The sequence below is a fragment of the Rhinolophus hipposideros genome (assembly GCF_964194185.1).
Source record: "Rhinolophus hipposideros genome assembly, chromosome: 22".
Classification (NCBI taxonomy): Eukaryota; Metazoa; Chordata; class Mammalia; order Chiroptera; family Rhinolophidae; genus Rhinolophus; species Rhinolophus hipposideros.
The window spans coordinates 18,467,197-18,495,065 of record NC_138068.1 but is presented as its reverse complement, the minus strand read 5'-3'; the positions used below and the strand labels follow the sequence as shown (position 1 = coordinate 18,495,065).

The following is a 27,869-nucleotide window of genomic DNA, read 5'->3' as shown; positions in this document are numbered from 1 at the left end:
ACCTCATTTCATCCTCACATGAGTCTTCTGAGAGAAGTACTCTCTGTAGCCCATTTTGTGGGCTGGCATACTGAGGCTTAGAGAAATGGCATGCTTAAGGTCACATATCCAAGAAGTGGCAGAGTTGGGATTTAAACCCAGATCTGTAGGTCCAAAGTGTGCTTTTAAGCCCTTTGTCATCCCTGCTATAGGAACCCAAGACTTTCAGTTGAACTCCTGGAGATGAATCTAGTGATGTGCTGGTAAATATTTAACAACCAGCTCTCTGGAAGGGAAAAAAAAGCCTTGATCTGCAGTGTTTGCTGATTTCCAAGATGTACATGCTTCCACGGTGACTGATATCAACTTACCAAAGTGACGTCATTGATCTTGGAGTTGAAAAGACGTGAACACAATTTGCTCTTGCAAATGGCAAGAGCCAGCTCCATCACACGACTGGTTGAATATCCCACTCCTAGCCCAGTGTGGCCAGTAAAGACCTTCAGACATGTCTAAGGAGTGAATGAGGGCTGAGAAACCTGCTCCTCCAGCCAGGAGCCCGAACAGAATCCTGGGAAAGCTGTGGTTAATCTGTAAGCCAGCCTTGCAAACCTGTGCAGCCGTTTTACCAGCCCGGGATGGTTTCTGGGGCCGGCTCTACTGCTGACTTGCAGCCCCATCTCCTCAAGTCTTGGTTTTACCACACTGCCATTTGGTGGGCACAACCTTAGCCAATCCTCACACTTGTCAGTTTTAACCTCCCTAGGAGTCCTCTGTGACCATGTGCATTCCTATGACTTGTACAAGGTGTAATAGGTGGGCAACTAGCCTAAATTTGAACCCAGATCAGTCTGGCTCAAGGCCTTGCTGGTCTCTTGGATGCTATTTTGTACTCTGAGAACTTTGCCTCCCATATTCTGGGCTTCCCCATGCAGCTCCTCTCAGGAGAAGTCTAGACCTGGTGCCATTTAACCTGGCTGGCCCAGGGGTGAAATGGGATAACTTTCAGAGAAGGTAAGTGGAGGCAGGTGGTAGTATTTAAGGCTGGCTTCGGGCCCATCTTCCCCGGGGCCATGATTCCAGGAAGACAGGTGAAGAGCCAAGGTTTGGAGTGCTCCAATAGGGCAGCTCTGGAGCCTCGGCCAGGAGGTGGTGGAAGTAAGGTGGGGTCAGATAGTGGTGGGGGCAGGCTCTGTGGCTAAACCAGTATTTTCTCAATGTCTACTTTCTCTGCTATATTCCCTGTCCCCAGCATCCGGATGTACTTTGCCTCTTTATTTACTTAAAAGGGCAATTGTCGGTAAATACCCGCTTTAGCTCCCTACTCAGTAAGAATATCCAGAACTGGATGGGCTGCCTTAGTTACTTTTTAAAAAGCGCATTGAAATGAACACGTATCTATTAAAATAAGTGTTTCTCCTCCCCACACTGTCCCTCAGGCCCCAGGCCCCACTTTGGGAAACAGGTCAGGACCAGAGTCCGAGGCTAAGGTTCTTGTAGGTGACCCCCTTCTCTGTGTCTCAGTTTCCTCATCTGTAAAATGGAAATAATCATCCCCCAGCCTGGCTGGTTGCTAGGAATAGAGCCTAAAGTCTCCACTTAGCATGGCGCCTTGCAAGGAGTGAGCTCTCCATTAGTGCTGATATTATTATTACTATGATTATTATTATTATTATTATTATTATTATAGCTCATGCTTGTAGGAGAGGTGGATTTAGGGTAGATAGGGTGGGTAGGTTGCGGGTAGTTAGGAAGGGCATTTTGGCATGAGGGTGGATGGGGTCTCCCAGGGTGGGGCGTCCTCACGGGGCGGGGTGGGGGCGGGGCTCCTGTGCCCGGTGCCTCCACTCCCCAACCCTCTGCCTCCTCTGGGCCCGTGGGGGTCGCGCATGGGTATCTCCAGAGTCACCGGCGGGGAATCTGTCCCCGCGCGCTTCCTCCTTCCTCCTCCTCCCGGCGGCTTGCCGGCCCCTCCTCCCTGCTCGCGCGCTCCCTCCCTCCTCTTCCCCTCCCCTGGTCGCCGCCTCCTCCTCCTCCTCCCTTTCTCTCTCGATCTGTCTCTCCCGGCCCGGAATCCATTCCGGCCTGGGAGCCGGAGCGGCCTGGCAGCCGTCTGCCCGACCCCCTGGCCGTCCTGCGGTCTGCCCTCCGGTGCGTCCGTCTGCCGGTGCGCCCGCCTGCCCGCCGGCCCAGGTGAGCTCCCCCGCCCCCAACGCCCCTCCGCGGGCCCCACGTCCCGGCCGGTGTGGGGGATCCCCCGCCCGGGGACCACCCTGGCGTCGGATCGCCTGGCCACAGGGACTCCAGTCCACCCCTCCAACCCCCACACCCCCCGGCGGAGCCCCGATCCCGGAGCGGTGGGCGGGCGCACGGGGATTTGCCCAGCGCGGCCTTTTGTTGTGATGCTGAGGGGGGAGGGGGCTGGGCGGGGTGGGGGACGCGGGGTCCTGTCCTCGCGGGGACCTCCTCCGGCTCATCCTCCTCCTACGAGCCCCCTGAGATCACTGAGCCGGGCCGGAGCCCCCAGGCCGGGTCTAGGCCAAATCTGAAATCTGAGCCAGTCGGCGCCACCTCTACCCGAGGCAGCTGGGCCTGGAGCCCCCGGCCTGGGAGGGGAGGTGGAAAGGGGTCGGACAGGGTGGGCCTGGGAGCACCGGGCCCAGAACACCCAGCCTGGCCCCAGGACTTATCTGTCCTCCTGTGGCTTTGGGTAGGGCCTGGTGCCACCGGGCTAGAACGGACTGGGCCAGACTATGCTTGCTTCCTCCTGCCCACAGCCCCCAGGATCCCCCCTGGTCAGGCCCAGAAGCCTGCCTGCTCAGAAGTTGGCAAAAGTTTTGGGTTTTTGTCACCAGGCTTGGTCCGTCTGCCTGCCTGGGCTGGTGTTGAGGTGGGTTTGAGTCTCAACAGGGCTACCACTTGCCCTGCTGTGTGTCCTTAGACAACTGCCTGCCCTCTCTGAGCTGGGGGTCTTTATCAGTGGCCAGGTGGGCCTAGCTGGAATTGCTGGGCTGGTGGAAGGATGGGGGTGAACAAAAGGAGTGAGCCTCAGTTCAGTGTCTGGGGCCTTCAGGCCAACTTGAGCGTGACAGAGCGTGTGTGTGCCTGGGTGAGGCTTTCTGAGCTTCAGGGACTCTGTACAATTGGAGCAGTCGTCCCTGAGTGACCTGGGGTGAGTCCAGGCTCAGCCACTGTGAGCTGAGATTAGACTTGGTTTTAAGAATGGGCCAGGCTGGTCCTGTGGCTTACCCTCTTCTTAGCCTCCTGACTGGAGAGACAAGACACATAGGCTTCTCATCTCACTGGGTGACCTGGGCCAAGGGACTACCCTCTGAGTCCCCATATGTGGAATGAGAATCCTCAGGGGAAGAATCTATGTGTTTCTGCATGTAGGGGCTTGGCCTGTTGTAGGTGCTTAATAAGTGAGTACTTCACTGGATAAATTGTCTAAAGTGGGTGGGAGGTGAGGTTGCTGGCCCCAGTGGGGCTTATCTCCCCAGAAGAGGATGGATTGGTGTCAGAAAAGCTGCCTCATAACCCCTTGAGAAAGAAACAGCTCCAGCGCAATCCTGCCACCCGGCAGCTGTGTGACCTTAGGCAACTCCCTGCTCGTTCTGGCCTCAGTTTTAAGTATAAAATGGGCCAACGAGAATGATAGCTGCTAAGGTCTACGGAGCATCTCCTGTGAGGTAGGGACTCTGGCTTATCCTTATTTGGTTGATGGAGAAACAGGTGTAGCGAGGGAAAGTGACTTGACCAAGCCCACAGAATTGGAAACTGGAATGAAAACCACCTAGACCTCAGAGACTCCACGCCGGTTGCCCTTGCAGCCCTCCAGTGTTGTGGAGGCAGGGGTTTCCCAGAATGGGTCCAGGCATATAGCAGCATCGGAAAAGACTACACTGATGAGTGAATGTGTGGAAGCCACGAGGCCTTTTTGGTGATGTGGTGTTCCTTAGTGATGTGATTTTTCCACCCAGGGCAATAATTTATAGTGTGTCACCTCTCTCAGCTGACCGCCTGCCCAGGCCCTCCTGCGTGGTCCCTGGGTCTTTGCTCCTGAAGGTTTCCCTGCCCAGAGTGCTGTTTCCTCTAGAAGCTGCTTATCTGCTCTTGTCCTTGAAGGCTTAGCTTAAGGCCCACCTCTCTCAGGAAGGCCCCCCAGCTCTCTCCTCTCCCCTACTCTGTTCTTGAAGCATGAATTATCCCTAGTTCACAATCAGTTCCTGCTTTTGCTTCTTCCCTGATTGTGACCTGGGGTGGGGTTGGGGGGTGGTTGTCTGGCTTTCCCAAACCCCAGGAGCCAGGGAGGAGATGGCTCAGAGGCCTGCCGACAGACTCCGCCCCGTGGTCCTCACTTGACCCCGTTTTCCCAAACCCGCCTCAATAAAGCATTCATGACCCCGTATTGGGCACCTACTATGTATGTGCTGGGAACTTTGGATTCAGGCTGAGCAGTGTGGTGATGGGGTTAGCAGTTGGAGGGAGGCATTGGGAGGCTTTCAGGAGGTGGTGCCGAGGGCAGCAGCAGTTCACTTAACAAAGAAGGGGAGAGGGTGTTCTTTCTTCTCTTCTGCTCAGACACTTCCCAGGGTCCCTGGGGTTGTGGGGAGTGGTCAGCCTGAGTAGGCCCTTGCTGGGGAATTGTGAACAGGTCCCTGGCCTCCCAGAAATTTGAGTCTAGAGGGTGAGCCAAATAGCAAACAAATTGCCAAATAAATGAATATGTCATCATAGATGTGATAAGGGCTCAAAGAAAGGTGTGGGATACAGAGGAATCTTAAAGGAAGCGAGTAGGAGATGGCCAGGCATGGAGCTAGGGGAGGGGCTTGCCAGGCAGAGGGAGCTGTATGTGCAAAGGTCCTGAGGTGGGGGAGTGTATGCTTTTGTGGAGAAACAAGGGGAAAGCCTGTGAGTCTGGAGCACAGAGAATTAGGAGGATTGGGTGAAAGGTGAAACGAGGGGTACTAGCAGTAGGGCTTGACCATGTGGGCTTTGGGGAGGAGTTTGGTCTTCATCTTCACACAGTGGGGGTGTGGGAGGGGTGATCGGTGTCCCCTGTGTGAGCAGCCCCATGCTGGAGGCCATGAGCTGGCTAAGGCAGCTGGTAGAACTATATCTATGGGCTGGACTCCAAGTATTCCATGGGGGCCTCGATCAGGGGTCAAGAGGAGGAGGCATTTGAGACTGGGCTTTGAAAGTGGAGTAGGAGTTCACTAGCAGAAAGGTAGGAGAGGGTGAGGTCTAGGGGTTGGGGAAGTGCAATGCAGGGAGCCTGGGAGTAAGGTTGGGAGCAAGGAGGCGTCAGCTGGAGACCAGAGGTCTGGCAAAGGCTCAGGAGGCAGACAGGTCTGGGTTTAGCTCCCGACTATCTCCATTCACTGGATCTGCCTAAGACTTAACCGTGTTTCCCTGAAAATAAGACCTCACCAGAAAATAAGCCCTAGCATGATTTTTAATAAGACATCCCCTGAACAGAAGCCCTTATGCGTCTCTTGGAGCAAAATTTAATATAAGACCTGGTCTCATTTTCGGGGAAACACGGTAGTTTCCTTGAAAATGGGGACAGTAAATACCTCCCTATCAGGTGAGGGCGAAAGGAGGGCTATGTGCCTAGTACCTGGCACCAGTAGGCACTTAGGAAATGGGACCTGCCTTGTATGGCGTTACATTGGGCAGGTTGGTTGGCCCACTGGCTGTGGCCTCACCAGCTTTGTGGTGAAGGCTTTGAGTGGCTGATCTCACTGAGTCTGAAGGTACTGCTCTGGGTAGGACTGGCCTAGGAAAGGATGTTGGCAGCCAAGGCCACCCATGTGCTGGGTGACTTGAGTCCTTCCCTGCCCTTGCTGTGTGAGGAGGCTGAACTGGGAGATGGGTGGAGCTCATCTCAGCTTCTTGAAATCCTCCCTTAGGTGAGGTCGGTCCATGTTCCAGATGTAAATATTAGTTTGGTGCAAGAGTAATTGCGGTGTTTGCAATTATTATTATTTAACCTTTTAAACCACAATTACTTTTGTACCAACCTAATACTAAGATCCAGCGAGAAGAAGCCACTTGACTAGTGTCTCCCAGTGGTCAAGTGACAGGGCCATACCTCAGCTGGGGCCTCTGGACTCTTTGTCCAGTGCTGGGTTCCTCCAGGAGCTTCCCATGTCCCTGCAGGCCTTAGCCCCACTTCAAAGGCCCTCCACCCCCCTGCTCTGGGCCTTTTGACTAGAGCCTCATTTCCTGCCTCTGTGGTGTGCAATCCCCACCCCACTTCTATCTCCCTGTAGGTTCCCATAGCCCTATACTTCCCTTCCACTACCCCCACCCCGTTAGTGGTAAACTGTTCTGGTTTCCACTTGAGATCCTGGGGGAGGCAGTTCCTCTGGGGTGCCTCAGTTTCCTCATCTCTAAAGTGGGATAATATGAGTCATGGCTCCCAGGATGTCCCAAGAGGACTGAAATAAAACATTTAGCGCACATTAACTCTATAAATAGGGGTGGGGAAGAACCGGACACGGACTCAAGTCCTTCATCCTCTGTGCCAGCGGAGGGCCGCTTCCTGTGATTCAGTTTCTGAACCTATAAAATGGGCATGGGACGTGCACCTAGTAGGGCCCAGGGAAGGATGGGATTAGGCTGTACTCTAGTGGCTTACCTGGTGGCTGGTGGCTGGCTCTGCACCACTGTTGGGGCGATGGTGGCCCAGTAGATACCTCCCCTGTGTTCAAGCCTCGGTTCCTAGCTGCATATCCAAAGGCAGATCACTTAGCCTCTCTGAACTTCAGCCTCTGCACCCCTCCCTTGTGAAGATTAAATCAGCTAACATCTCCCAGTGGCTTGATTCTACTGGATGCTCAATAAATGTTATGTTTTTCTTCTCTCTTCCCCTCCCTCATGAGGGCTGAGATATTATCTGGTCTTGGGATGGCCCAGGGCTCGAATTCCCCAGGCCTGGATTGCTATGTTGAGAAGCATTCTGAGGCCCAGTCTTGGCTTTGTGGGAAAGAGTGCTGTGATAGATTAATAATGTCTGCCATGGGCAGAGGATTAGAGAGCATTATATGTGCCATGAATTTGTTATTCCTGATTTATTCTGACACTCTCTTCACAGATGGGGAAAATGAGGCCAGAGAGACCCAGGATCTACCATTATCCAAGCTGGGAGAAAAATGCACACCTCTTGTCTTTGATCCAAGGGCTCTCCCCGCTCAGCCAGACTGCCCCTTCCCACAGTACAGCCTGGGTGGGGCTGAGTCAAGGAGTCAGTGATTGGGGTGGATCCTAAAGCTAGAAGCCAGAATCCCCATTTCCCTACTCCTGGCTGTGGGGAGCAAGTGACTTCCCTGAAGTTCCAGAATAAAATGAGAAGGCCGAAGGGAGGAGAACCAGATAATCTTGGCCATGTCCCTTCCTGTTCTGGCCCTGTTTCCTCATCTGTACACTGAGAGTTCCTCCCTCACTGAGGCTCTGTGATGGGGGTCCTAGCTGGGGAGTTCTCCAGGGGCAGGCCCGGCAGTGTCCTCTTCTTTGATGCCCGTGTGTACTTGGGGATGTCTGAAAGGGCCCTGGAGCTGTTGAGAAACGGTAGGAATGATTCCTTTGAACCATGAAGCTCCAAGTACTGGGAGTTGAAAGTTGGGATTGGGGTGGTGTCAGGAAGCTCGGCCTCCCCTGTCAAGGGCTGATTATCTTCTCTTGGGCTACTTTGTCCAAATTTGCGGACTTGACTTTTACTCTGTTTGATGTCAATGTCTTCACATGGGGCATTCTCCAGCCAGGCTCTAGCAAGGTGACCCATTCCATCTCTTGCTTCATCGTGGGGTGGGCAGAACTTTTGTTCCTATTACATGGAAGAGGAAACTGAGTCTTAGAGATGCCAAGGGCTTAGGCCATGGTCACCGAACATTGAATTGTGGCATCCAATTCCCACTGAGTGGGCACCACCTTGGCTGAAATCTTCGTCTGGGTGAGGGTAGGTGAGGGGAGCAGGTATCCTGACTCTCTGGACTTCCAGATATGGGTGATGGAGCTCCACTGTGGTCTTGCAGGGAACCCTCAGCTTCCAGGATTGGCATATCAGGGTGCTCAGTGGATGGTCATGGCTTAAAGGGAGTGGAAATAGCAAGGCTTTTGGAGCCAGATGGATCTCGGTTTGAATCCTGGCCCTGCCACTTGTTTGCTGTGTATGATTGTGGGAAAATGATTGCTCTGAACCTTAGTTTCCCTGTTTATGAAATGAGGAGACAGTGCCAGTACGAGCTTTGATGTGTGCCTGCTCTGGTGGAGGGCCTGTGCATAGTTAAGTGCTTAATGTTTTTTTAGTTTTTTTTAAAAAGATTTTTTATTGGGGAAGGGGAACAAGACTTTAGTGGGGTACAATGTGTACTTCCAGGACTTTTTTCCAAGTCAAGTTGTTGTCCTTTCAGTCTTAGTTGTGGAGGGCGCAGCTCAGCTCCAGGTCCAGTTGCCGTTGCTAGTTGCAGGGGGCACAGCCCACCATCCCTTGCGGGAGTCGAACCGGCAACCTTGTGGTTGAGAAGACGCGCTCCAATCGAGCCATCCGGGAGGCAGCTCAGCTCAAGGTGCCGTATTCAATCTTAGTTGCAGGGGGCGGACCCCACCATCCCTTGTGGTTCTCAAGATGTTGAACCGGCAACCTTGTGGTTGAGAGCCCACTGGCCCATGTGGGAATCGAACCGGCTGCCTTTGGAGTTAGGAGCACAGAGCTCCAACCGCCTGAGCCACCGGGCCGGTCCGTGTGCTTAATGCTTTTGAATGCCTGTGATTATGAAGGTGATTCCCTGATGAAGTGGGAATGCTGGGCCTCTGCAGGTCAATTGATCCAGGACATCTGTGTCCATGATGGGCTTGTCCTATGGGGCAGGGTGGGGGAAGGTTAACTAGAGACGGACAAGTTCAGTCGCTGGATTGATTGGAGGCTGCCAGCTCTGTCCAGCCTCCCAGAGCCCAGCTCTCGCCTCAGCCCTTGTCTACCTGTGACTTGTCAAAGCCTCCCCATGCCCTCATCCCTGGCACTCAAAGCCTCCTCACTGAATGCATCCTTCTCTCTGAAGGTGGCCACTGATTGAGCATTGGCTACTTTATATCTTTGCCTGCTTGGCCTGAGAGGTAGCGGAGGCTCAGAGAGAGGCCAATGGGCCCAGGCTCCACAGCAAGGGCTCCTGAGGTGCTGTTGGTTTGGGCCAGAGCTCTGCCCTAGGCCTTCCCCCTATCATCTGCACATTTCCCTTTCACTCAGATGACCCTTTAGCCTTTCTGAACCACGGACTGTCTTCCTGCTTGCCCTCCATGCCTTTGCCTCTGGGGGTCCCATGGCTTGCATGCTTTCCCTCTCAATACCCTTCTAGTGGCTAGGTGGCCTCTGCCTCCAGAAAGCTTTTATTGACCACCGTCTCTTCCCCAGCCTGAGTCCATACGTCCCTCTTCTGCACCCTGCTCCTTCTCTGCCCTCCTTCATGGTTCTGACATGCTCTGCCTTGGATGGCAAGTCATAGGATTCTTTTTGCTTCTTGTGGGAGTGTTATAAAAATCGTCAATATGAAGAGCACTGCACTTTACAGTTTACAAAGCACTTTCCATAGTCACCTCTGAGCATCCCCAAGCAGGGCTGGGAGGGAAAGAGAACGGTCACGATAATCTTCATTTGGCAGACGTGGAAACTGAGGCCTCAAGTCAGATCATGCCGGGTGCTCTATGTGATTGGGCAGACGGCACTGAACCTTTCCTCCACCCCCCTTGAACCCCAAGTCTCCCCAGGCAGGAACATCTCTCTGAGTCCCATGAAATCCTTGACTTATTGTTAAAAGGAGGCTTTGTAGGTTCAGAGAGGTAAAGTGATTTGTCTAAGGTTACACAGCCTGGAAGTCTGACAGAGCTGGGAAGGTTCCTTGTAAGGAATTAGAGAAGAAGCAGGTTATGTCCACCTTCCCACGCCTTCTGAGTGCAGAATAAGATACAATCACAATCCTGAAGGAATAGTGAGCCTTATGGACCAGCCCTGGATTCCTTTAACAGTCATTCATTCCTTGGGAGCATACTGAGCCCTTGCTCAGTGCCAGGTGGACTGTCACCCGCCCCCACCATCCCCATCCTCACACTTCTGGATACATTTTACCAAAGAGGAAAGTGAGGCTCAGAGGAGCAAAGGAGCTTGTTCAAGGTCACCCAGTGCTTGGATTTGGACCCAGGGCCACCTGTATGCTGCATTCCTGCCCCACCTCATCCAGACTGAACCCTTCTCTGCCTCCCTCCTGACCCCTGACTGCTTCTCCAGCCCCTTCCAGCTTTCCTTTCAGGGCAGCGTGAAGGCCAGGAGACTCCCCTGGGAAACTACCCTGGCTCCCAACCCCAGGGGCTTCTCCTTTACCTCCAACTGCTGTCTCCCACTAGCTGTGTGATAGAAAGGTGAGTCAGTTCACCAGCTGTGCTTCAGTTTCCCCATCTGAAAAATGGGCCCAATGGCAATATCCACATCATGGTCTTGTTTCTGAGGACCAAGTGAGGTATTATGCATGATACTCTCAGCAATGCCAGCATGTAGTAAGAGCTCGGTATATGTTAGCTGTTATTTTATTATAATTTGTATCACTCTGAAGAGGAAAGGAATGACAACCCATTCTCCATATAGGAAAACTGAGACTCAGAGAAAGGAAATAGTGCCTGCAAAGCCACAGTAGGATATCACAGCCAGAGTTTCCTGGGGCATGTGCTACTTTCCAGATGGAGAAACTGTTCCCTTCCAGGACTCAGTTTTCTCGTCTGTGTAGTGGGTCCATGCATATTGTGAGGAGACGGTTCCATCACATTGTACCAGTGTGGCTGACTCCTCAGTCAGCAGCCACTCTAGGGTGGGGATCGGGGGAGAGGTGGGAGTTCCTGTTCTGCCTGTGGGACCGTACCCTGTGTACTTTGTCCCTGAGTTATGCTAAATCCCCAAGGCTGGGCCTGATTAGGAGGCTGAACCAGGCCCCACCAGGCCTTTTGGTGCTTTCTGGCTTCTGGGACCCAGGACTCACCACATTACCGGGTCCACCTGCCACCTCTGTTGTGTGTTCTGGGCAAATGGTTTCTCTTTTTGAGCCTCAGTTTCCTTGTCTATGAGATGGGGCAGGAGTCTTTTTCTCATAGGCCTGTTGGGAAGACTTGAGAAACTCGTTCTGCCCAAATGTCCGCCCAGGCCAGGCTTATGGAATGTGCCAGTCAGTGGTTAAGGGTATAAGGATGGTAGGAATTTGGCTGTCAGAAGGGGAACAGCATTCCAGACAGAGGACCCACGTGAGCAAAGGCTCAGAGGTGGGACAGTGTAAGGAGCACCCTGTAGCCAGGTGGGGGTAAGTGGGAGAGGACCTTCTACCTTCCAGGAGGGAATTCGGCTGGGCATCAGCACCGATTGCCATGATGTTGACTTCTCTGCCCACCCTGCAAGCTTTAGATTGCTTTTCCATTCTTGGAAGCGGCCACCTGCCCACCCCACCCCCACCCCTTCCAGGTGTTCCCGAAGGCCCTGGAACCAGATGAGCCACAGTTCTATTTGGGGACAATTCTGCTGTTCCCGTTTCTCTGCTGTGCCCTAGTTTTAGAAACGACGTGGGTTTAGTTACCAGCTGGCCATTTGCAGAAATGCCCCCCAACTCCGCCCATCCCTTAGGTCTATGGGCAGCATGGGCAAAACAGGACTCAGTGCTGCCGTGGTCCGTTGCTCCTGGCTTCTGCCCCTGGATTCTCTGGGCAAAGAGTTGGCAGCTGGACTCTCGATTACCTAATGGTAGTATTTGGGCCTTGTGCTGGATGCTGGGGACCCCAAAGACGCACCCTGGGAGCAGCCTGCACCCTGGGGAAGCCAGACACAGACTCTGATCATTGCTCTGCCATGGGGCAAATGCCACATGAACTGTGGCAGCTCATTACAATGCCAGAAAGGCTGCCCAGAGGAGGTGAAATCTGGCCTGAGGCTTAAAGGGCGAGCAAGAGCTCAGGAGGATAAATGAAAGGTAAGGTCTTGCCAGGGAGAGGGGAGACCATAGGCAAAGATCTGGAGGTAGGAAATGGTCTGGTGTGTGCAGGCATAGCCTGGGGAGCTGGGGAGCAGCAGGTCATATACAAGGTAGGTAGTTGGTAGTTAGAAGGTGATGAGGTTGATCAGGCCTCAAGCCCTTGCCAGGGCACTTAGCCTTTGGCCTGGGGCTGCTGGGAGCAGGCCAGGCCTCCTGCTGAAGGTGTGAAGGGAGGACAAAGAGAAGGATCAGAGGGCTTAGGTGCTCAATTATTATTGCCAAGTGTAGGCAACCCACAGAGGCTGGGCTTCCATACAGGGATCAAGAACCACCTCTTAGGGCAGAAGGTAGGGGCTGGTCTGGAGCTTTGGCGGGAATGGGTCAGGGAAGACTTCCTGGAGGAGGTGGTACGTGGGACATACCCAGAAGGATGGGGTGGTTCTCTGGGGGGGGGGGAAGTGGACCTTGAGCAAGGGCCTGGAGGTGCGGCCTGAGCAGCTGCTCTTGTTGGAGCTTAGAGGAACAGCAGACTTTTGACCTGAGAGGTGGCTGGTGCTACGCAGTGGAGGGCCTCAGGTGCCTGCTCAGGGAGGCTACATGCTGTCTTCATGAGTGAGGAGAGACTGCCAGGCACCGTGATTTTATCTGGCACCGTGTGTAATGCCTGGCTCAGATAGGTGCCCCATTGGCAGTGTGGCTTTGGTGAGGTAGCCATGCTGGTCGTACTGAGAGCAGGTGGGCCTGGAAAGGTGGGTGCTGGCCAGTCATATGGCAGGTCTGAGATTGAAAGGGATATGTGTGGGGGAGGGGCCTCTTCCCCTTGGTCTGCCTGCCCATACATCCTTTCCCTGTAGATGCCCGCCTGGCAGGAAGTGATGGGGCTTTGTTGGGGCCTGGCAGACAGATTCTGAGGGTGCCTGGGACCTGGGCTGGGATATACCCTCCCTCGTTGGGTAACAAAGGTTCCCCCTGTCCGGGTGAAGGGCCAGACCCGCTCATGCCTCCAGAAAGGCCCCTTCACCCCCTTGAACCCAGAGTTGTCCATATTCCAGACAGGGTAAGTTGAGAGCTGTAGCTGAAAACTCTGGTGCTGGATGGGCCTGGATTTGAATCCCAGCTTTGTTCTTTGCTAGATGGGAAATCTTGGCCGAGTAACTTTGCCCTTCTGTGCCTTAGTGTTCCCATCTGCAGAAACGGGGGTCACCCCAGAGCCTCCCTCCTAGGGCTCCTAGGAAGGATGAGGGAGATTTTAACGGCCTGTGCCCAGCACTGTGCCAGCCTCTGGGGTCTGGCCCTGGAGCAGTTGGCCCAGCTGACCGGGGGTGCTGGGACCTGCTGGGTGGCTGAGGGCGGCTTCCGGTCTGCCCCACACTCTCAGTACTGAGGACAAAGCCCCTTTGTGGGGGGACAGATGGAGCCTGGGAGCCCCCCCTCTTTGGGGACCAGAGGGCTGCCTGCCCCTCCTCCTCACCCAGTTCCCCCAGGGGAAGGAGCTTCCTCAGACTGAGAGGATGGGAAATGAAAGTCGGGTTGTGCAGGAGGAGTACCCAGGCTGGCTGCAGCTGCTTGGGCCAGAGCCTGGCTGGTGAACTTAGAAGGCCGTTCCCTTCTCTGGGTCACCTTCTTAGGGCCCCAGGTATCGCTGGCAAGTCTCAAGCCTACTTTGTGTGCCCTGTTCATTTATCCGTCTGACCGACCATCTGTCCATCCATCCATGCATCCGTCCGTCCATTCGTTCATTCATTTATTAATTACCAAGCACCCACTCCGTGGTAGCCCTGTCTCTTGGCCAGTGTCCATTCTGACTGCATGGTACCCAAACATCCTAGCTGTTAACTCTTTTGAATATTGTACCCACTGCCGAGCATTCAGCTGTGAGTGAGACAGAAGTGGCCCCTGTTCTCCTCAGACATGGACTCATACAGTGAATTATGCCATCGGAGGAAGGAGAAGTTGAAGGTCCTCACTTGGGCTGGGGGACATCAGAGAGACCTTGGGTGAGGAGGTAGCTTTTGAAATGAGACTCAAAGAGAGAGCAGACTTGGCTAGGTGTGTTGCCATTAAACAAGGGGTCAGGAAAGGCCTTTCTGAGCAAGCATCATTTCTGTAAAGCCCTGAAGGAAGTGAAGGAGTAAGGCATATAGATGTCTAGGGGAAGTATGCTCTGGGTGGTGGGAACAGCACGTGTAAAGGTCCTGAGGCAGGGCGTACTGGGTTCTCAGAGAAAGTGGAAGTGGCGAGTGTGGAAGCAGAACACATGGAAAGGGTGGGGCTTGGAGAGCCACATTAGGGCCTTGTAGGCCCCTGTGAGAACTTTGTCCTTAGTCTTGGAGTACAGGGGCCATGAGGGTGTTAAGCAGGGGTGACAGATTCAGACTGACATTTCAGAAAGGCTTTCTGCCCCTAGTTGACCAGCCTGGAGGAAGAGGCTGGTCCTGGCTAAGGTGGGAGTGAAGGAAGTAGATTCAGGATGTGTTTGGAAGTGGGACTGATGGGGCTTGGACCTGGGTTACATGAGAGACAGGAGGAATTATCCTTCCTCTTTTGCGCTGCTGGTGATGAGGGGCTAAGGCCTTACCACAGACTTTTGTGGGCTTCCGGTCCATGCTCGCCCATCCCCCCAATCCATCTGGAGGCACGTAGCTTCTCCACCTTGTCCTGAGGGCTGGACTGAGTCCTCCAGTCCCTGTGGCTTCAAACAATGGTATACCTTAGGCAGAACTGGCAGGATCTTTCCCATTTCACAGATGAGAAAACTGAGGCTGAAGTGGTAAACCCAATGGTACACAGTGGGGAAGCGTTGGGGCTTTGCCTCTCCGGACTTGGGGGGGGGGTCTATGGATTTGGGAAACATGGACTCTGCCCCCCCCCCCGCAATTCTAGCTGATGTTTCAGGGTGTATCTGAGATTTCTTTCCTGCCTTGAACTGTCTTGGAGAGATGGAGTCTATCCAATGTGACCTCAGGGGTGGGCTTGGGCGCCTGGACTCTAATTGGCCATGGGACCTGGGCTTCAGTTTCCTCTGCTGGGAAATGGGCACAGTAACGGTCCCCAACTCACAGCGCCGTTGGGAGGACCAGATGAAACAGTGCATGTAAAGCACCGAGTCTCATGCCAGGAATACAGTGAGCATTCAGTAATCAGCAGGTATTTTTATTATTGTTTTTTCCATGGGGAGTGAGATGTGTGCAAGTCTGAATCTGGCCTTGCTGTCCATTCCCAGAGCTAAGCAGTAGGGCTGGCCAAGTGGCCAAGTGGCCTTTTCTAGATAACTCAGCGCCTTGGGGTTGAAGGTCCCTAGAACCTATGCCCAACACCACTTTCCACATGGGGGCACTGAGTCCAAAAGGGCATAGAATTGCCTCAAGGCTATGCGGCAAAAGCTTTTATACCAGGTCTCCTGTTGCCTTGTCCTGCTCTAGTACCACCCACTTCCGGGCCTTGCCCTTCCCTCCAGGGCTTCCAGGCTGTGGCCAGGTCCTGGCGGGAAAGGACCCTGCCCTCTACAATGCAAGTCAGAGCTTGAGGGCTGGAAAGGGGTCCTCTTCCTGCCCAGGAAGAAACCCAGGAGCCGCAGGGGCTGGAACAGTCCCGTTTCTGCAGGGTCCGGGTTGGCAGCAGCTCCACAGTCCACTTGCTTAGCCTTTGCCCTCCCCGGGCTGCGGGTCCTGTCCCCGGCTGCACCCCTCCATCCCTCTGCGGGTGCCAGCCCGAGCCTGCAGTGCCCCGCCCCACGCCAGCAGCACTAGTAGAGCCGGTTTGAGGACTGACAGCCCATAGCGTGTTTGCGGCATGAGCATGGGACCAGACACGTCTGGCTGCCCTGGCCCACAGAAGGGCCCCTGGCTCACTCGTCACTCCTTCCTTGCTCACTCAGCAAACATCCCTGCTAGCTGGTCCATGTCTAAGCCCCTTCTGGGTGGGGCTTGGAGTTGTCTCAGACTTGCCCACTGCCCTGTGCATGTCAGGGTGCTGAGGCTCTACCACCGCTGCGTGCCAGGCAGTGGCAGAACGCAGTGGTCAGGGGATAGGCTGCGGAGCTGGACAGACCCAGGCCGAGGCCTGTACTCGTTCATCTTCTGCGGCCCTGGGTAGGACCCAGTCCTCCATTCCTCCATCCTTTCATCCTTTCCTCCCTCCCTCCATCCCTCCATCTCTTGTTCCCTCCTTTCCACCAGTATTTATTGAGGACTACTGTGTGCCAGACAGTGTTCTAGAGGCTGAAGGTACAGCAAAGAACCAACCAGACCAAAATCCTTGCTCTCACAGAACTGCTATTCTGGGGGAGGGTGGGGGAGACAAAAACATAACAAATAAGGAAAATATGCACATGATCTGTAAGAGGGAGACAACTGCTGTGGATCGCATGTAAAGTAGAGAAGGGGTTGAAATGCTGGCTTGCATGGGGAATGGATTGTAATTAGATAGGGTGCCTGGGGAAGAAACTCATTTCTCAGTAGCTCACATCCGAGGAGGGGAGGGAAGAGTCTTGTGACTCCCTGCAGGAAGGGAATGCAGGTAGAGGGAACAGCCAGTGCTAAAAGCTTAAGGTAGGGGGTGCTGGAGTGTAGGAGGAACAGCAAGGAGGCTAGGGGAACAGAATGAGTGATGGGGAGAATGGAGAGAGGAAAGGGCAGAAAGATTGAGGGGCCAACCAGGGAGGGCCTCTAGACCATTCTAATGTTGGCTTTTAACTCTGAGTGAGATGGGGGCCACGGGAGGATTCTGAGTGCACTGGCTGCTGTGCAAGCAGATTGTGGGGGTGAGCGTGGAGGCAGGTGGTTTACCGCATTCATCTAGTGAGGGGAGGGGGCGATAATGGTTTGCCCAGGCTGGGGCAGTTGGTGGGAGGGGGAGGGGGCCAAACCTTTGCATTATATCATTTAATCTTCCTTTTAATACTCTATTATGGAGGCATATTAGTATAATGAACCCCCACGAATCCATCACTGAGCCCCAAGCACTGAGCCCTGTCCTGCCCCCTCCACACTTGTTCCATCCCATCCCCCAATCCCGCATGTCATACTTCATATATGAATCTTCAGTATGAATCTCTAAAAGATAAGGACTCATGGTAAGAAAGGAGCCACAAAACCATAACCCATCTAAAAGAAATGAGCAATAATTCCTTAACGTCAATAAAAATCCCCTCCTTCTCCAGACATATTGTGAGGTGAAGCTGATGCCTCTGGGCCTCCTTCATTGCCATAAAGCGAGGGTCATAACAACCCCTCCTCCCAGGCTGTTGTGAGAGAATCCAGATAAGGTGCTGAGCACAGGGCCTGGCACATACTAGGTGCTCAACAAATAACAGCTGCTACTATTATGGATTGATGACAAACACGTAGTGGCACATTTGCTAGGGTCTGGGCTCAGTTCTCAGCATTTCACAAACATGAACTCATTTAATTCTCACAACAATCATTGGAGGTAGGTTATTATTTTTATCCCTATTTTATAGGTGAGGAAATGGAAACAGAGAGGTAGAGTAACTTTCCCAAGGTCACACAGCTAGGAAAAGTCAGAGCTGGGTTTTAAACCCAGGCAGTCCATCTCTTAATCCCCATGTGTGGGAGGCTATATGAGCTCACACAAAGAGGGGTATGTCTCAGCAGGGGGACAGGTAAGATCCTGTATTGCTTGTGGTCAGGCTCAAAGGGTGCACTGGAGTTTGTGGGGTGGGGTGCAGGGGTAGGGGAGGCTGGTGGTGAAGCTTCAGGGGAGAGAACAGCATGTGCAAAGGTCTGGAGGCTCAGGGAAGATGGAGGGGTAGGTAGGAGGGAGCATGCAGCAGGTCCCCCTCCACCCTTGGCCTTGATTCTCTGAGCAGCAGGAGGGAGCTTTCAGGGTTTTGGCTGGCTTGTTGATCACTGTCCCCAGTCTCAGGATAAGATGCCCTCTCCCTCACGGATCTGTCGGAGGCCCCATCACATGGATGGGCTGGACCTTCCCAAGGTCGCACATCCAGGGTAGGCCACCTGTGAGCTGAGTGTGGGGGGGAAGGGGTTGAGCTGAGGCTGACTGTGGAGAGGCCTGGTCACCAGGTGCTCCTGCCCACCAGTGTCCCCAAAGGGAGTTGTACTGTGTGCACGTAGGTGGGGAGGAGGGGGCACTGTGTGTTCTCAGAGCAGAGAAGCAGCCAGAACTGCTGGCAGGAAATAGTGGGCACCGTGGGCAGGGGCCGGCTGGTGACTATCCCCGCAAGGCCCATCAGCCATCAGCCAGTGGAGGTGGGGCAGCCATGGGGCCCTGGGAGAGATGCTCTTGGAAAGGCTGGGAGAGAGCAAAACTTGTTACCTCAGTGTTCCCGTGGTCATCCCCTGATGCTGGGGGTCTGCTAAGGAGTCCTTGGCAGGCCAGGACCTCTGTCTGGGTATAGCCGCTGAGGCCCGAGAGGAGGCATGATTTAGCTAAGGTCACACGTGATTCTGACGGAGGCCTTCCACTCAGCCATGTGGTGGCCAGCCTTCCTCAGGCTAGGCCAGGTTGTACCTGCCCAGGTCCCTGAGACCTGCCTGGTCTGGGGGTCATTTAGGGCCAGAATCTCCTCTTCCAGCTCCATCTCAGCCCGGCACTCTTGGGACTGGTGCTTCAAGATTCTTATCTTTAGTCCCAGTGCCCACACCCTTATTCGAGGGTTGGCCTCCGCCTTGCTGTGTGACCTGCAGCTGGGCACCCCTCTCAGACCTTCTCACACCTGTGCCAAAGATGAGTAGTGACCCAGTTAGGCTGGGACCCGCTCAGTCTAGACTTCTCACTTGAGAAATTCCTGCACATCTGACCTTCCCTCCTCGGGGCCTTTGCATGTGCTGTGCCCACCTCCCGGGCTGCCCTTCCTGTATCTTCTTGCAGGTGCAGTGCAGAGGGGATGGGCTTTGGTATCACTGAAATCTGGGTTGGCGTCCTGGTCTCCACTTCTGGGCTGGGGCAGCTTTCTGGAACTCCCATGTCTTCATGTGTAAAATGAGTTGGCTACAGCTTGCTCCAGGGATGTGGGGAGCATTGAAGAGGTGGCATGAACCCCAGGTGGGAGGATGTGAGGGGGAAAAGTGTAGGTTTCCATACCCTCATCAGCATGTTCCAGTCCACCCAGCAGCCTGCACTGGAGCAGCTGACGATGCTGAGTTCTAGGGAGGGGACTGAGTTGGCCTTGGACCCTATCAAGAAGAGCCCCACTGAAGGCTTCTTCCTTGGGCCCTTCTCAATGGCCCTGGGTGGCAGCCCCCCCTTTAAGGAGAAGTTCAGAGTGGGAGGGACTTGTCACTCAGCTGCAAAGAGGTGGGATTTTAATCACATCATTTAACCGGTCTGTGCCTCAGTTTCCCCATCTGTAAAATGGGATAATAGGAATGGCACACAGTAGGCGCTAAATAATTAGCTATTACTACTGTCATTACTCATATTCTTCCACTCTGAGGCAAGAGTCCTTTCTATATTCAAAAATCACCTGTAGAAAAACACCACCGTTGAACAGGCAATTCTTTTGAGAGTCTGAAGGAAAAAGGTGAAGGAATCACCTGAAGGAATCAGGTGAAGGTCCCTGCCTTTGGGGAGCTTCCATTCCAGTGTGGGAGGCCACAGGGGAAGCAGCAAAGGGACAGAGCCCCCATCTGTGAAACGGGTGTTGGGCCAGTGCCGTCTCCCGTGCTGCTCCAACCCCAGCTTCCTCCTCTGTGGACAGGGCCAGGCTTATGGTACCTGCCCCACAGGGCTGTGGTGAGGAGGGAAGTGGGGTACCCAGCCTTGGAGATGCAGAGGATTTATGTGGTCACTTCATGAGTGGTCCTTCTTGGGCTGTGTGGCCTTGGGCCAGCCTCTCTCCCTGTCCTGGTCTCCATTTCTTCTCCTTCTAGAAAACAGACTGGCCAAGGGACCCTGCATAGTTCCTGGTATAAGGACTCCCAGCAAGAGCCCCGCTGGGACCAGTGGCCTTGGGGAGAGGACCTGATAGTGGCCTTGGGGCTAGGAGAGCTAAGATCCCCAGTTGGCCCTCTGCTGTCTTGGATTTTGGCCTGGGCACCTAACTTGGTTTCTCTGAGCCTCTCTCTGTCCCCTCCTTTGAAAGATGGGGCTGATCGTCCCCATGTAGCAGGGTCCTCGTGCGAACAGGGAAATAATAATATTAGCAGCAATAGTAAGGGCCCCTTTATCAAGCATGGCCTGTGTGCCCAGGGCTTGGCATGGATTAGCTCATTGGCTTTTTCAACTGCCTAAGGATAACTATGGGTGTCTCCATGGTACTGAAGGAGGCTTTGGTCGACTTGTCCAGAGTCTTCCATGGGCCGCAGCAGGGTCCCCCCTAAACACAATGCCATATCCCACTTGGTTTGGGCAGGTGCCTGGTGGGGACTTTCTGCTCCCCTCTTCAGAGACAGGATGGATGGCTGCCAGTGGGCCGTGCCCTCCCTACCTCCTCCTCCCTTCTTCATCCCCACACATTCCTGCCACAATCTCTACCACCCACTCTTCCCAGTTGGGCTACTGTTATCAGGAGACATTCCTGGACTGGCTGAGAACAGCTTCCACCTTGGGCCCTTCGAAGAGAGGGGGTGTGATTGCTGATATAGGCCCTGCCGGTGGCTCTCTTGGGGGATGGGCCCTGGGGTACAAGGCTGAGGAACCCAGACAATCTGAGTCTACGTGCGGATGCTGTCTCTTATGAGCTGTGTGACCTTAGGCAGGCAACTTGACTTCTCTGTGCTTCCGATTCCTCATCTGCAAAATGGGGTAGACCATATAGGATTGCAGTGGGCTCATGCACGTAGTGCACTTTTTAGTGTGGTGTCTGGCACACAGGATTCTATACCCATCAACTCGTGGTTATCATCTGAGAATCAATTGTCCATCCTCTTTGTGGGGTCCCCAGTTTAGGTAGCTTCTGTGTCCACCTTCTGATGAGTGCCAATCAGGAGGGCCGCTGTGGGCTTTCTCTTCTCCAGGCCTGTGTGACGAGGAGAGAGCAGAGCTGAGAGAAGCTGTTTGCAGATGTTGAGAACCTGTTGTGTGACCTTGGGCAGCTTCTCTTCCTCTCTGAGCTTCCTTTCCCTGGTCTGCTCTGTGGGCACTCGGACTGGGTGAGGCTCAGCCCCTCAGGGTCCCCATCACTGCACTGCTTGTAATTTCTCCCTTGGCTGGTCCAGCCACTTTGGCTTTTGTCTGGCTTTCCCATTGCAGTGCCTGGCACCTAGTAGGTGCTCAGCTAAGCTTTGTTGTAGAGTTAAACAATGCACGGTGATTGAGTGAATCCCCAGGGCATTCCTACTTCCTGGCCTTCTCTCCTTGTGGAACTCCTTGTTGAAGCCCTTTTCACATGCTGCCTCTCCCAGGAAGCCTTTCTCAGTTTCCCCCGGTTGGAGGGGATTGCTGGTGCTCTGAACACTTGGTCCGAGGCCCTCGGGTGGCCCCTGTTACAGTCTACCTTGGTGTGCATAGTAATATATTAATACCCAACGAGGACCATGCACTTATTAGGAGTCAGGCATGGTGGGGAGTCCTGCACATGCATTGTCTTATTTGATCCTCCACAACAACCTTACAAGGTAGATATTATTATTATCCCTCTCTTTACAGAACTCAGACTCAGAGAAGTGAAGTGGCTTTCCCAGCTATGAGAGAGCAAGCCAGGATTTGAAACCAGGTAAGCCTGTGTTTTTTCTTTAAAAGGAAAGAGAAAGCATTAACATACACATGGTAAAAAATTATTCGAACAGTATAAAAGAAAGCAGGGAAATAGAAGTCTCTCTTGCACCCAGGTCTCCTTGCCAGAGGCAATCCCTGGGAGGTGTTTCTGGTGTGTCCTTCTAGGGAGATCCAGGTATATATAAGCATGTGTGTCCGAAAAATTAAAAAATAAAATGGTAGCACATGGTATACCCTGTTCTCCACCTGACTGTTTTCCCTTGACGAAGTACCTTGGAGATCATTTTGTGCTGCTTCTTTCTTTCTTCTGGGTTGCATAGTATTCACTGTGTGGATGGAGACCATGCTTTATTTATATTTAATCAGTGAAGAATACTCTGCCTGTGACCAGTGTCTTTGCTTACCACAGACAATTCCACGGTGTATACTTAATCCTATGCGCAGTGTTCATGTGTGAGGATACTTGTAGAATTAATCCCAATTGCAGGGTCGTAGAGTGTGTGCTGTTCTAATTGTGATAGATATTGCCAGATTGTCCTTCAGGGCGGGTTGCGCTGATGTACCCTCACACCACACCCTCTGCTTCTCCTCCTCACTCTCTCCAACGCAGGTAATAATAGAATTTTGGGATCTTTGCCAATCTAATAGATGAATAGTGGCCTTTGGTATCGTTTGTTTTTTTTTTAATAGCACAGCTTTATTGAGATATAACAAACAAGGTGTGATCAACGATATGGTGAATGTTTAAATAAAAAAATGTATTACAGTAAAAGACACATTGCCATTAATCCCCCTCAAAATACTCCCCCTCGCTTTGAACACACTTTCCCCATCATTCTTGCTACTTTCTGAAGCAGTTCTGGGAGTCCTCCTTCGTGAATGCCTTTACTTCATCCTCCATCATGACAACGCTCCGTGTCACACATCACTTCTGGTACGGCAATTTCTGTCAAATAAAAACATCCGGTGTGTCCTCATTCACCTTATTCACTGAATCTGGCACTGTGTGACTTCTGGCTCTTTCCCAAAGTCAAAATGACCGTGAAAGGTAAAGATTTTGAATCAATTCAGGACATCGAGGCAGCCAGGACAGCACAACGAAAGACACTCAGGAAAGAGGACTTCCAGAACTGCTTCAGAAAGTGGCAAGAACGATGAGATAAATGTGTTTGAAGCAAGGGGGAGTATACTGAGGGGGATTAATGGCAATGTGTCTTTTACTGTAATAGATTTTTAAAATTTAAACATTTATCTTTTGATCATACTTCGTATATATCATACAAGTCACCCATTTAAAGTGTACAGTTGAACACTTTTTAGTATATTGAGTTTTGCAAATCATCACCACAATCAATTTTAGAACATTTATTACCATCCCCCCTGCAAAAAAACAACAAAACAAAACTGTACGCATTAGTCACTCTCTACTTCCCCTCAAACCTTCTTTCCCCAGTCCCAGGCAACAACTAATTTACTTTTTGTTTCTATAGATTTGCCTATTCTGGACATTTCATACTGATGGAATCATACAATATATGGTCTTGTTCCTGGCTTCTTTCATTTAGCATAATGTTTTCCAGGTTCATCATCCCTGTTTCTTGCTAAATAGTATTCTGTTATATGGATATATCACATTTTATTTACCCATTCATCAATTGATGGACATATCGTTGTTTCCACTTTTTGGCTAGTTTGAATAATGTTGCTATGAACGTTCATGTAGAAGTTTTTATGTGGATATATGTTTTCTTTTCTCTTGGGTATATACCTAGGAGTGGAACTTCTGGACATATGGTAACTCTGTGTTTCAATTTTTAAGGAAATGCCAAACTGTTTTCCAAAACAGCTACACCATTTTACATTCCTACCAGCCATGTATGGAGTTTTCAGTTTTTCTACATCCTTGCCAACAACTTGTTGTTATCCGTCTTAATTGTACTCATCTTGGTGGGTGTGAATCTCCTTGTGGTTTTGATTGGCATTCCCCTAATGACTAATGCAGTTATTGGCCATTGGTATATCTTCTCTGGAGAAATGTCTATTCAGATCCTTTGCCCATTTTTAAATTAGGTCGTTTGTCTTTTTGTTGTTGAGTTGTAAGAATTCCTTATATACTCTGGATACAAGCCATTTGTCGATGTATGCGATATAACTGGATACAAGCCATTTGTCAAATATTTTCTCCCATTCTCTGGATTCTTTTTACTCTTGATGATGTCCTTTGGAACACAGAAGTTTTAAATATTGATGAAGTCCACTTTATTTTTTCTTTCCTTGCTTGTGTTCTAGGTGTCATACCTAAACCATTGTGATCCAAGGTCATGAAATTTATGCTTAGATGTTCTTATAAGAATTTTTTTTTAAATTTTATTGGGGAATATTAGGGGACAGTGTGTTTCTCCAGGGCCCATCAGCTCCAAGTCGTTGTCCTTCAATCTAGTTGTGGAGGGCGCAGCTCACCAGCCCATGTGGGAATCGAACTGGCAACCCTGTTGTTCAGAGCTCATGCTCTAACCAGCTGAGCCACCCAAGAATTTTTAAAATTTTACCTTGTTTGTGATCCATTTTGAGTTAATTTTTGTGTAGGATGTGAGAAAGATGTCCAGCTTCCCTGTTTTGCTTGTGTGTATCCAGTTGTTCCTGTACCATTTGTTGAAAAGACTTTTCTTTCTGTATTGAATGGTCTTGGCACCCTTGTTGAAAATAAACTGACTATAAATGTAAGGGTTTATTTCTGGACTCTCAGTTCTGTCCCTTTGATTTATATGTCTCTCCTCGTACCAGAATCACACAGTCTTGATTACTAGAGCTTTGTAGCAAGATTTGAAATTGAAACGTGTGAGCCCTCAAACTTTGTTTTTCTTGTTCAAGATTGTTCTGAGTCCCTTGACATTCCATATAAATTTTAGGATCAGTTTGTCAATTTTTGCAAAGAATCTAGCTGGGATTTTGATAGGGATCGTGTTGAATCTGTAGGTTAATTTGGGGAGTGTTGCCATCTTAACAATGCTTAGTCTTCCAATCCATGAACATGGGATGTCTTTCCATTTGTTTAGATTAATTTCTTTCAACAATTTTTGTCATTTTCAGAGTTTAAGGTTTGCACTTTTTTGTTAACCTTATTCTCAAGTATTACTTTGATGTTGTAAATTGTTTTCTTAATTTTATTTTTGGATTGTTCGTTGCTACTATATAGAAGTACAATTTATTTTTATATATTGATCTTGTAACTTGCAACCTTGCTGAACTTGTTTATTAGTTCTAATAATTTTTTTAGTGGAATCTCTACGAATTTCTATATACAAGATCATATCATCTGCAAGTAGAGATGGTGTTACTTTTTTCTTTCCATTCTAGGTGCCTTTTATTTCATCTTCCTTTATTGTCCTGGCTGGAATCTCCAGTATAGTGTCAGATAAAAATGAGAGTGGACATCCTTGTCTTGTTCCAGATCTTCAGGGAAAGTATTCAGTCTTTCATCATTGAGTATGATGTTAGATAAGATGCCTGTTATCAGGTTGAAGAAATTCCCATCATTTCTAGTTTGTTGAGTGTTTTTGTTATGAAAGGGTGTTTCCTTCCTTCCATTTTACTGCTGTAGTTGGGCAGTAGCTGTCACATGCTTTTTTTTTTTTTTTTTTGCAACTATTGAGATTATTATGTGTTTTTTGGCCTTTATTCTATTGGCATGATACATTACATTAATTAATTTTCAAAAGTTAAACCAATCTTGTTTTCTTGGGGCCAATCTCGCTTGGTCATGATGTATAGTTCTTTTTATATGTTGCTGGATCCAGTTGGCTAGTATTTCACTGGAGATTTTTACATCATATATTCCGAAGAGATAGCTGTCTATAGTTTTCTTATGATGTCTTTGTCTGGTTTGGTTATTAGGGTAATATTAGCTTTATGGAACGAGTTGGAAAGTGTTTCCTAATCACGAATTGGTGTTAATTCTTCTTTAAATGTTTAGTAGTACTCTCCAGTGAAGGCATCGGGCCTGTATTTTTCTTTGTGAGAACTTTTAAAATTACTAATTCAATCTCTTGTTTAACTTTATTCAGATTTTCTATTTCTTAGTTTCGGTAGTTTGTGTTTTTCTAGGAATTTATTTATTTCATCCAGGTTATCTAATATGCTGGCATAGCATTGTTCATAGCATTCTCTTATTGTCTTTATTTCTGTAAGGTTGGTAGTATTATCCTGTCTTTCATTTCTGATTTTAGTTGTTTGAATCTTCTCTCTTTTTCTCTTGGTCAGTCTTGCTGATCTTTTCAAATCTTTTCTCTTTGTCAGTTTTGTTGATCTTTTCAAAGAACTAACTTTTGGTTTTGTTGATTTTATTGTTTTGTATTTTCTGTTTCATTGATTTGTGCTTTAATCTTTATTTCCTTCCCTTTTCTTGCTTTAGGGTTAGTTTACTCTTCTTTTGCCAATATCTTAAGATAGAAGGCTAGGTTATTGATTTGAGGTCTTTCTTCTTTTTTAGTATAGGCATTTACAGCTATAAATTTCCCTTTAAGTTCTCCTTTACTGCATCCCATACATTTTGATATGTTGTGTCTTCATTTTCATTCATCTCAAAGTATTTTCTATTCTTTTTGGTGATTTCTTCTTTGACTCATTGGTTTTTGAGGAGTATATTAATTTTCACATATTTGTAATTTCCCAAATTTCTTTCTGTTATTGATTTCTTAATTCATGCCACTGTGGTCTGAAACATATTTTGATTTCACTCCTTTTAAATTTATTGATGCTTGTTTGTGGGTTAGCATGGTCTATCTTGGAGAAAGTTCCATGTGCACTTGAGAAGAGCGTGTAGCCTGCTGTAGTTGGGTAGTTTGTGTAGTTTCAATGTGCATTAATCTTATAAGTGTGGTTGAGCATCTTGTCCTGTGTTTAAGAACTATTTGTTTTGCTGTAAACTGGTTATTTTTCTTATTTTGTGGGAGCTCATTCTATTAAAGGAAAAAAACTTTTGTTTATCATATGAGTTACAGATATTTTTCTTAGTTTGTTGTTTGTCTTTTGAATTTGATTATGATGTTTATTGAGCTATGCAGACATTTTAGATTTTTATGTGCATTGATTTATCATTTTAAGAATGATTCTTAGGTTATGTGCCATGTTTAGAAATGCTTTTCCCATTCTGAGATTAGAAAATTTATTCTCCCCTTCCGTTTTCCGAACTTTATAGTTTTATTTTTGTGTGATTTAAATCTGATTGATCTGGAATTTATAGGCATATGGATTGAGATCGAGATCCAACTTTGTTTCCTGATGGCAGATCATTGGTCCCAACTCTTATCTTAAAAGTACTCTATCTTTTTTCTCAGTGGTATGAAATGCCACTTTCATTATATGTTAAATTCCTGTATGTTTGGAGATAATTTTTGGACCCTCTGTTTTGTTCCATTGATTTGTCTGTTATTGTGCCGAAATCACACAGTTTTAACTACTGTGATTTTACAGTAATTTTTACTATCTGGTTGGACTATTTCCCTTTCATTACTCTTCCTTTTAGGATTTTCCTGACTACTTATATACATTTACTTATAAATTTTAAAATCGACTTGCTTAGTTTAAAAACAAAATCCTATTGGGGTTTTTATTGGGATCACTTTCAATTTTTAGAATTATTTAGGAAGAATTGATATTTTTATAATAGTAGGATTTCTTTAATTTTATTTTCTGATTGTTGTTGGTATATAGATACATTGTTGATTTTTGGATATTACCTTTTAATTTCCTTCCATTTTACTTAATTTATTTTTGTTCAATAATTTTGTAGCAGATTCTCTTGGATTTCCCAGATCTACATTGATAACATCTGTAGACAAGGATACTCGTCTTTTCTTTTCTAATTCCATTTTATTCCTTCCATTTCTTTTTCTTAGCTCATTGCATTGGCAAGTGTCTTAGAGCAAGGTTAGCTTGTGGACATGCTTCTCTCTTCTGACTCTTTCCCTGTGAAGTGGCCTTCGTACGCCTGGGGTCCTGATCAAATCCACCAGACAATCCCTCCAAGGCTGTGCACAGGACTTGGCACCTAGCATGAATTTTGAAAGCCTTCATCTAATTGTAAGAGTTATTAGAAAAGAGAGCAAGGGTCTGAAAAAAGCCATCCACAGTAATGAAAATAATAGCTAATATTTATTGAGTACTTCCTATGTACCAGGCACTTTATAAGTATTATCTCATGTTTTCCCTATAACATGGGCAATTTCCTAGGAACAATTATACTGATTC

General features: G+C 49.6%; 1 protein-coding gene across 4 annotated transcripts in view; it reads left to right on the top strand.

Moving 5' to 3' along the window:
• The first annotated feature begins 1,936 nt into the window (after window positions 1-1,936).
• SRC (SRC proto-oncogene, non-receptor tyrosine kinase) overlaps window positions 1,937-27,869 on the top strand; it is a 52,384-nt gene continuing 26,451 nt past the window's right edge. The window contains exons 1-2 of one of the 4 annotated variants that reach the window (XM_081033446.1): window positions 1,937-2,172; window positions 21,552-21,618. The gene's annotated coding sequence lies outside the window, so the exon portion shown is untranslated. Of the gene's footprint in view, window positions 2,173-11,843; window positions 11,979-21,551; window positions 21,619-27,869 lie in introns of those variants that run through there. The other 3 variants (XM_081033449.1, XM_081033448.1, XM_081033447.1) reach the window with 3 other exon arrangements.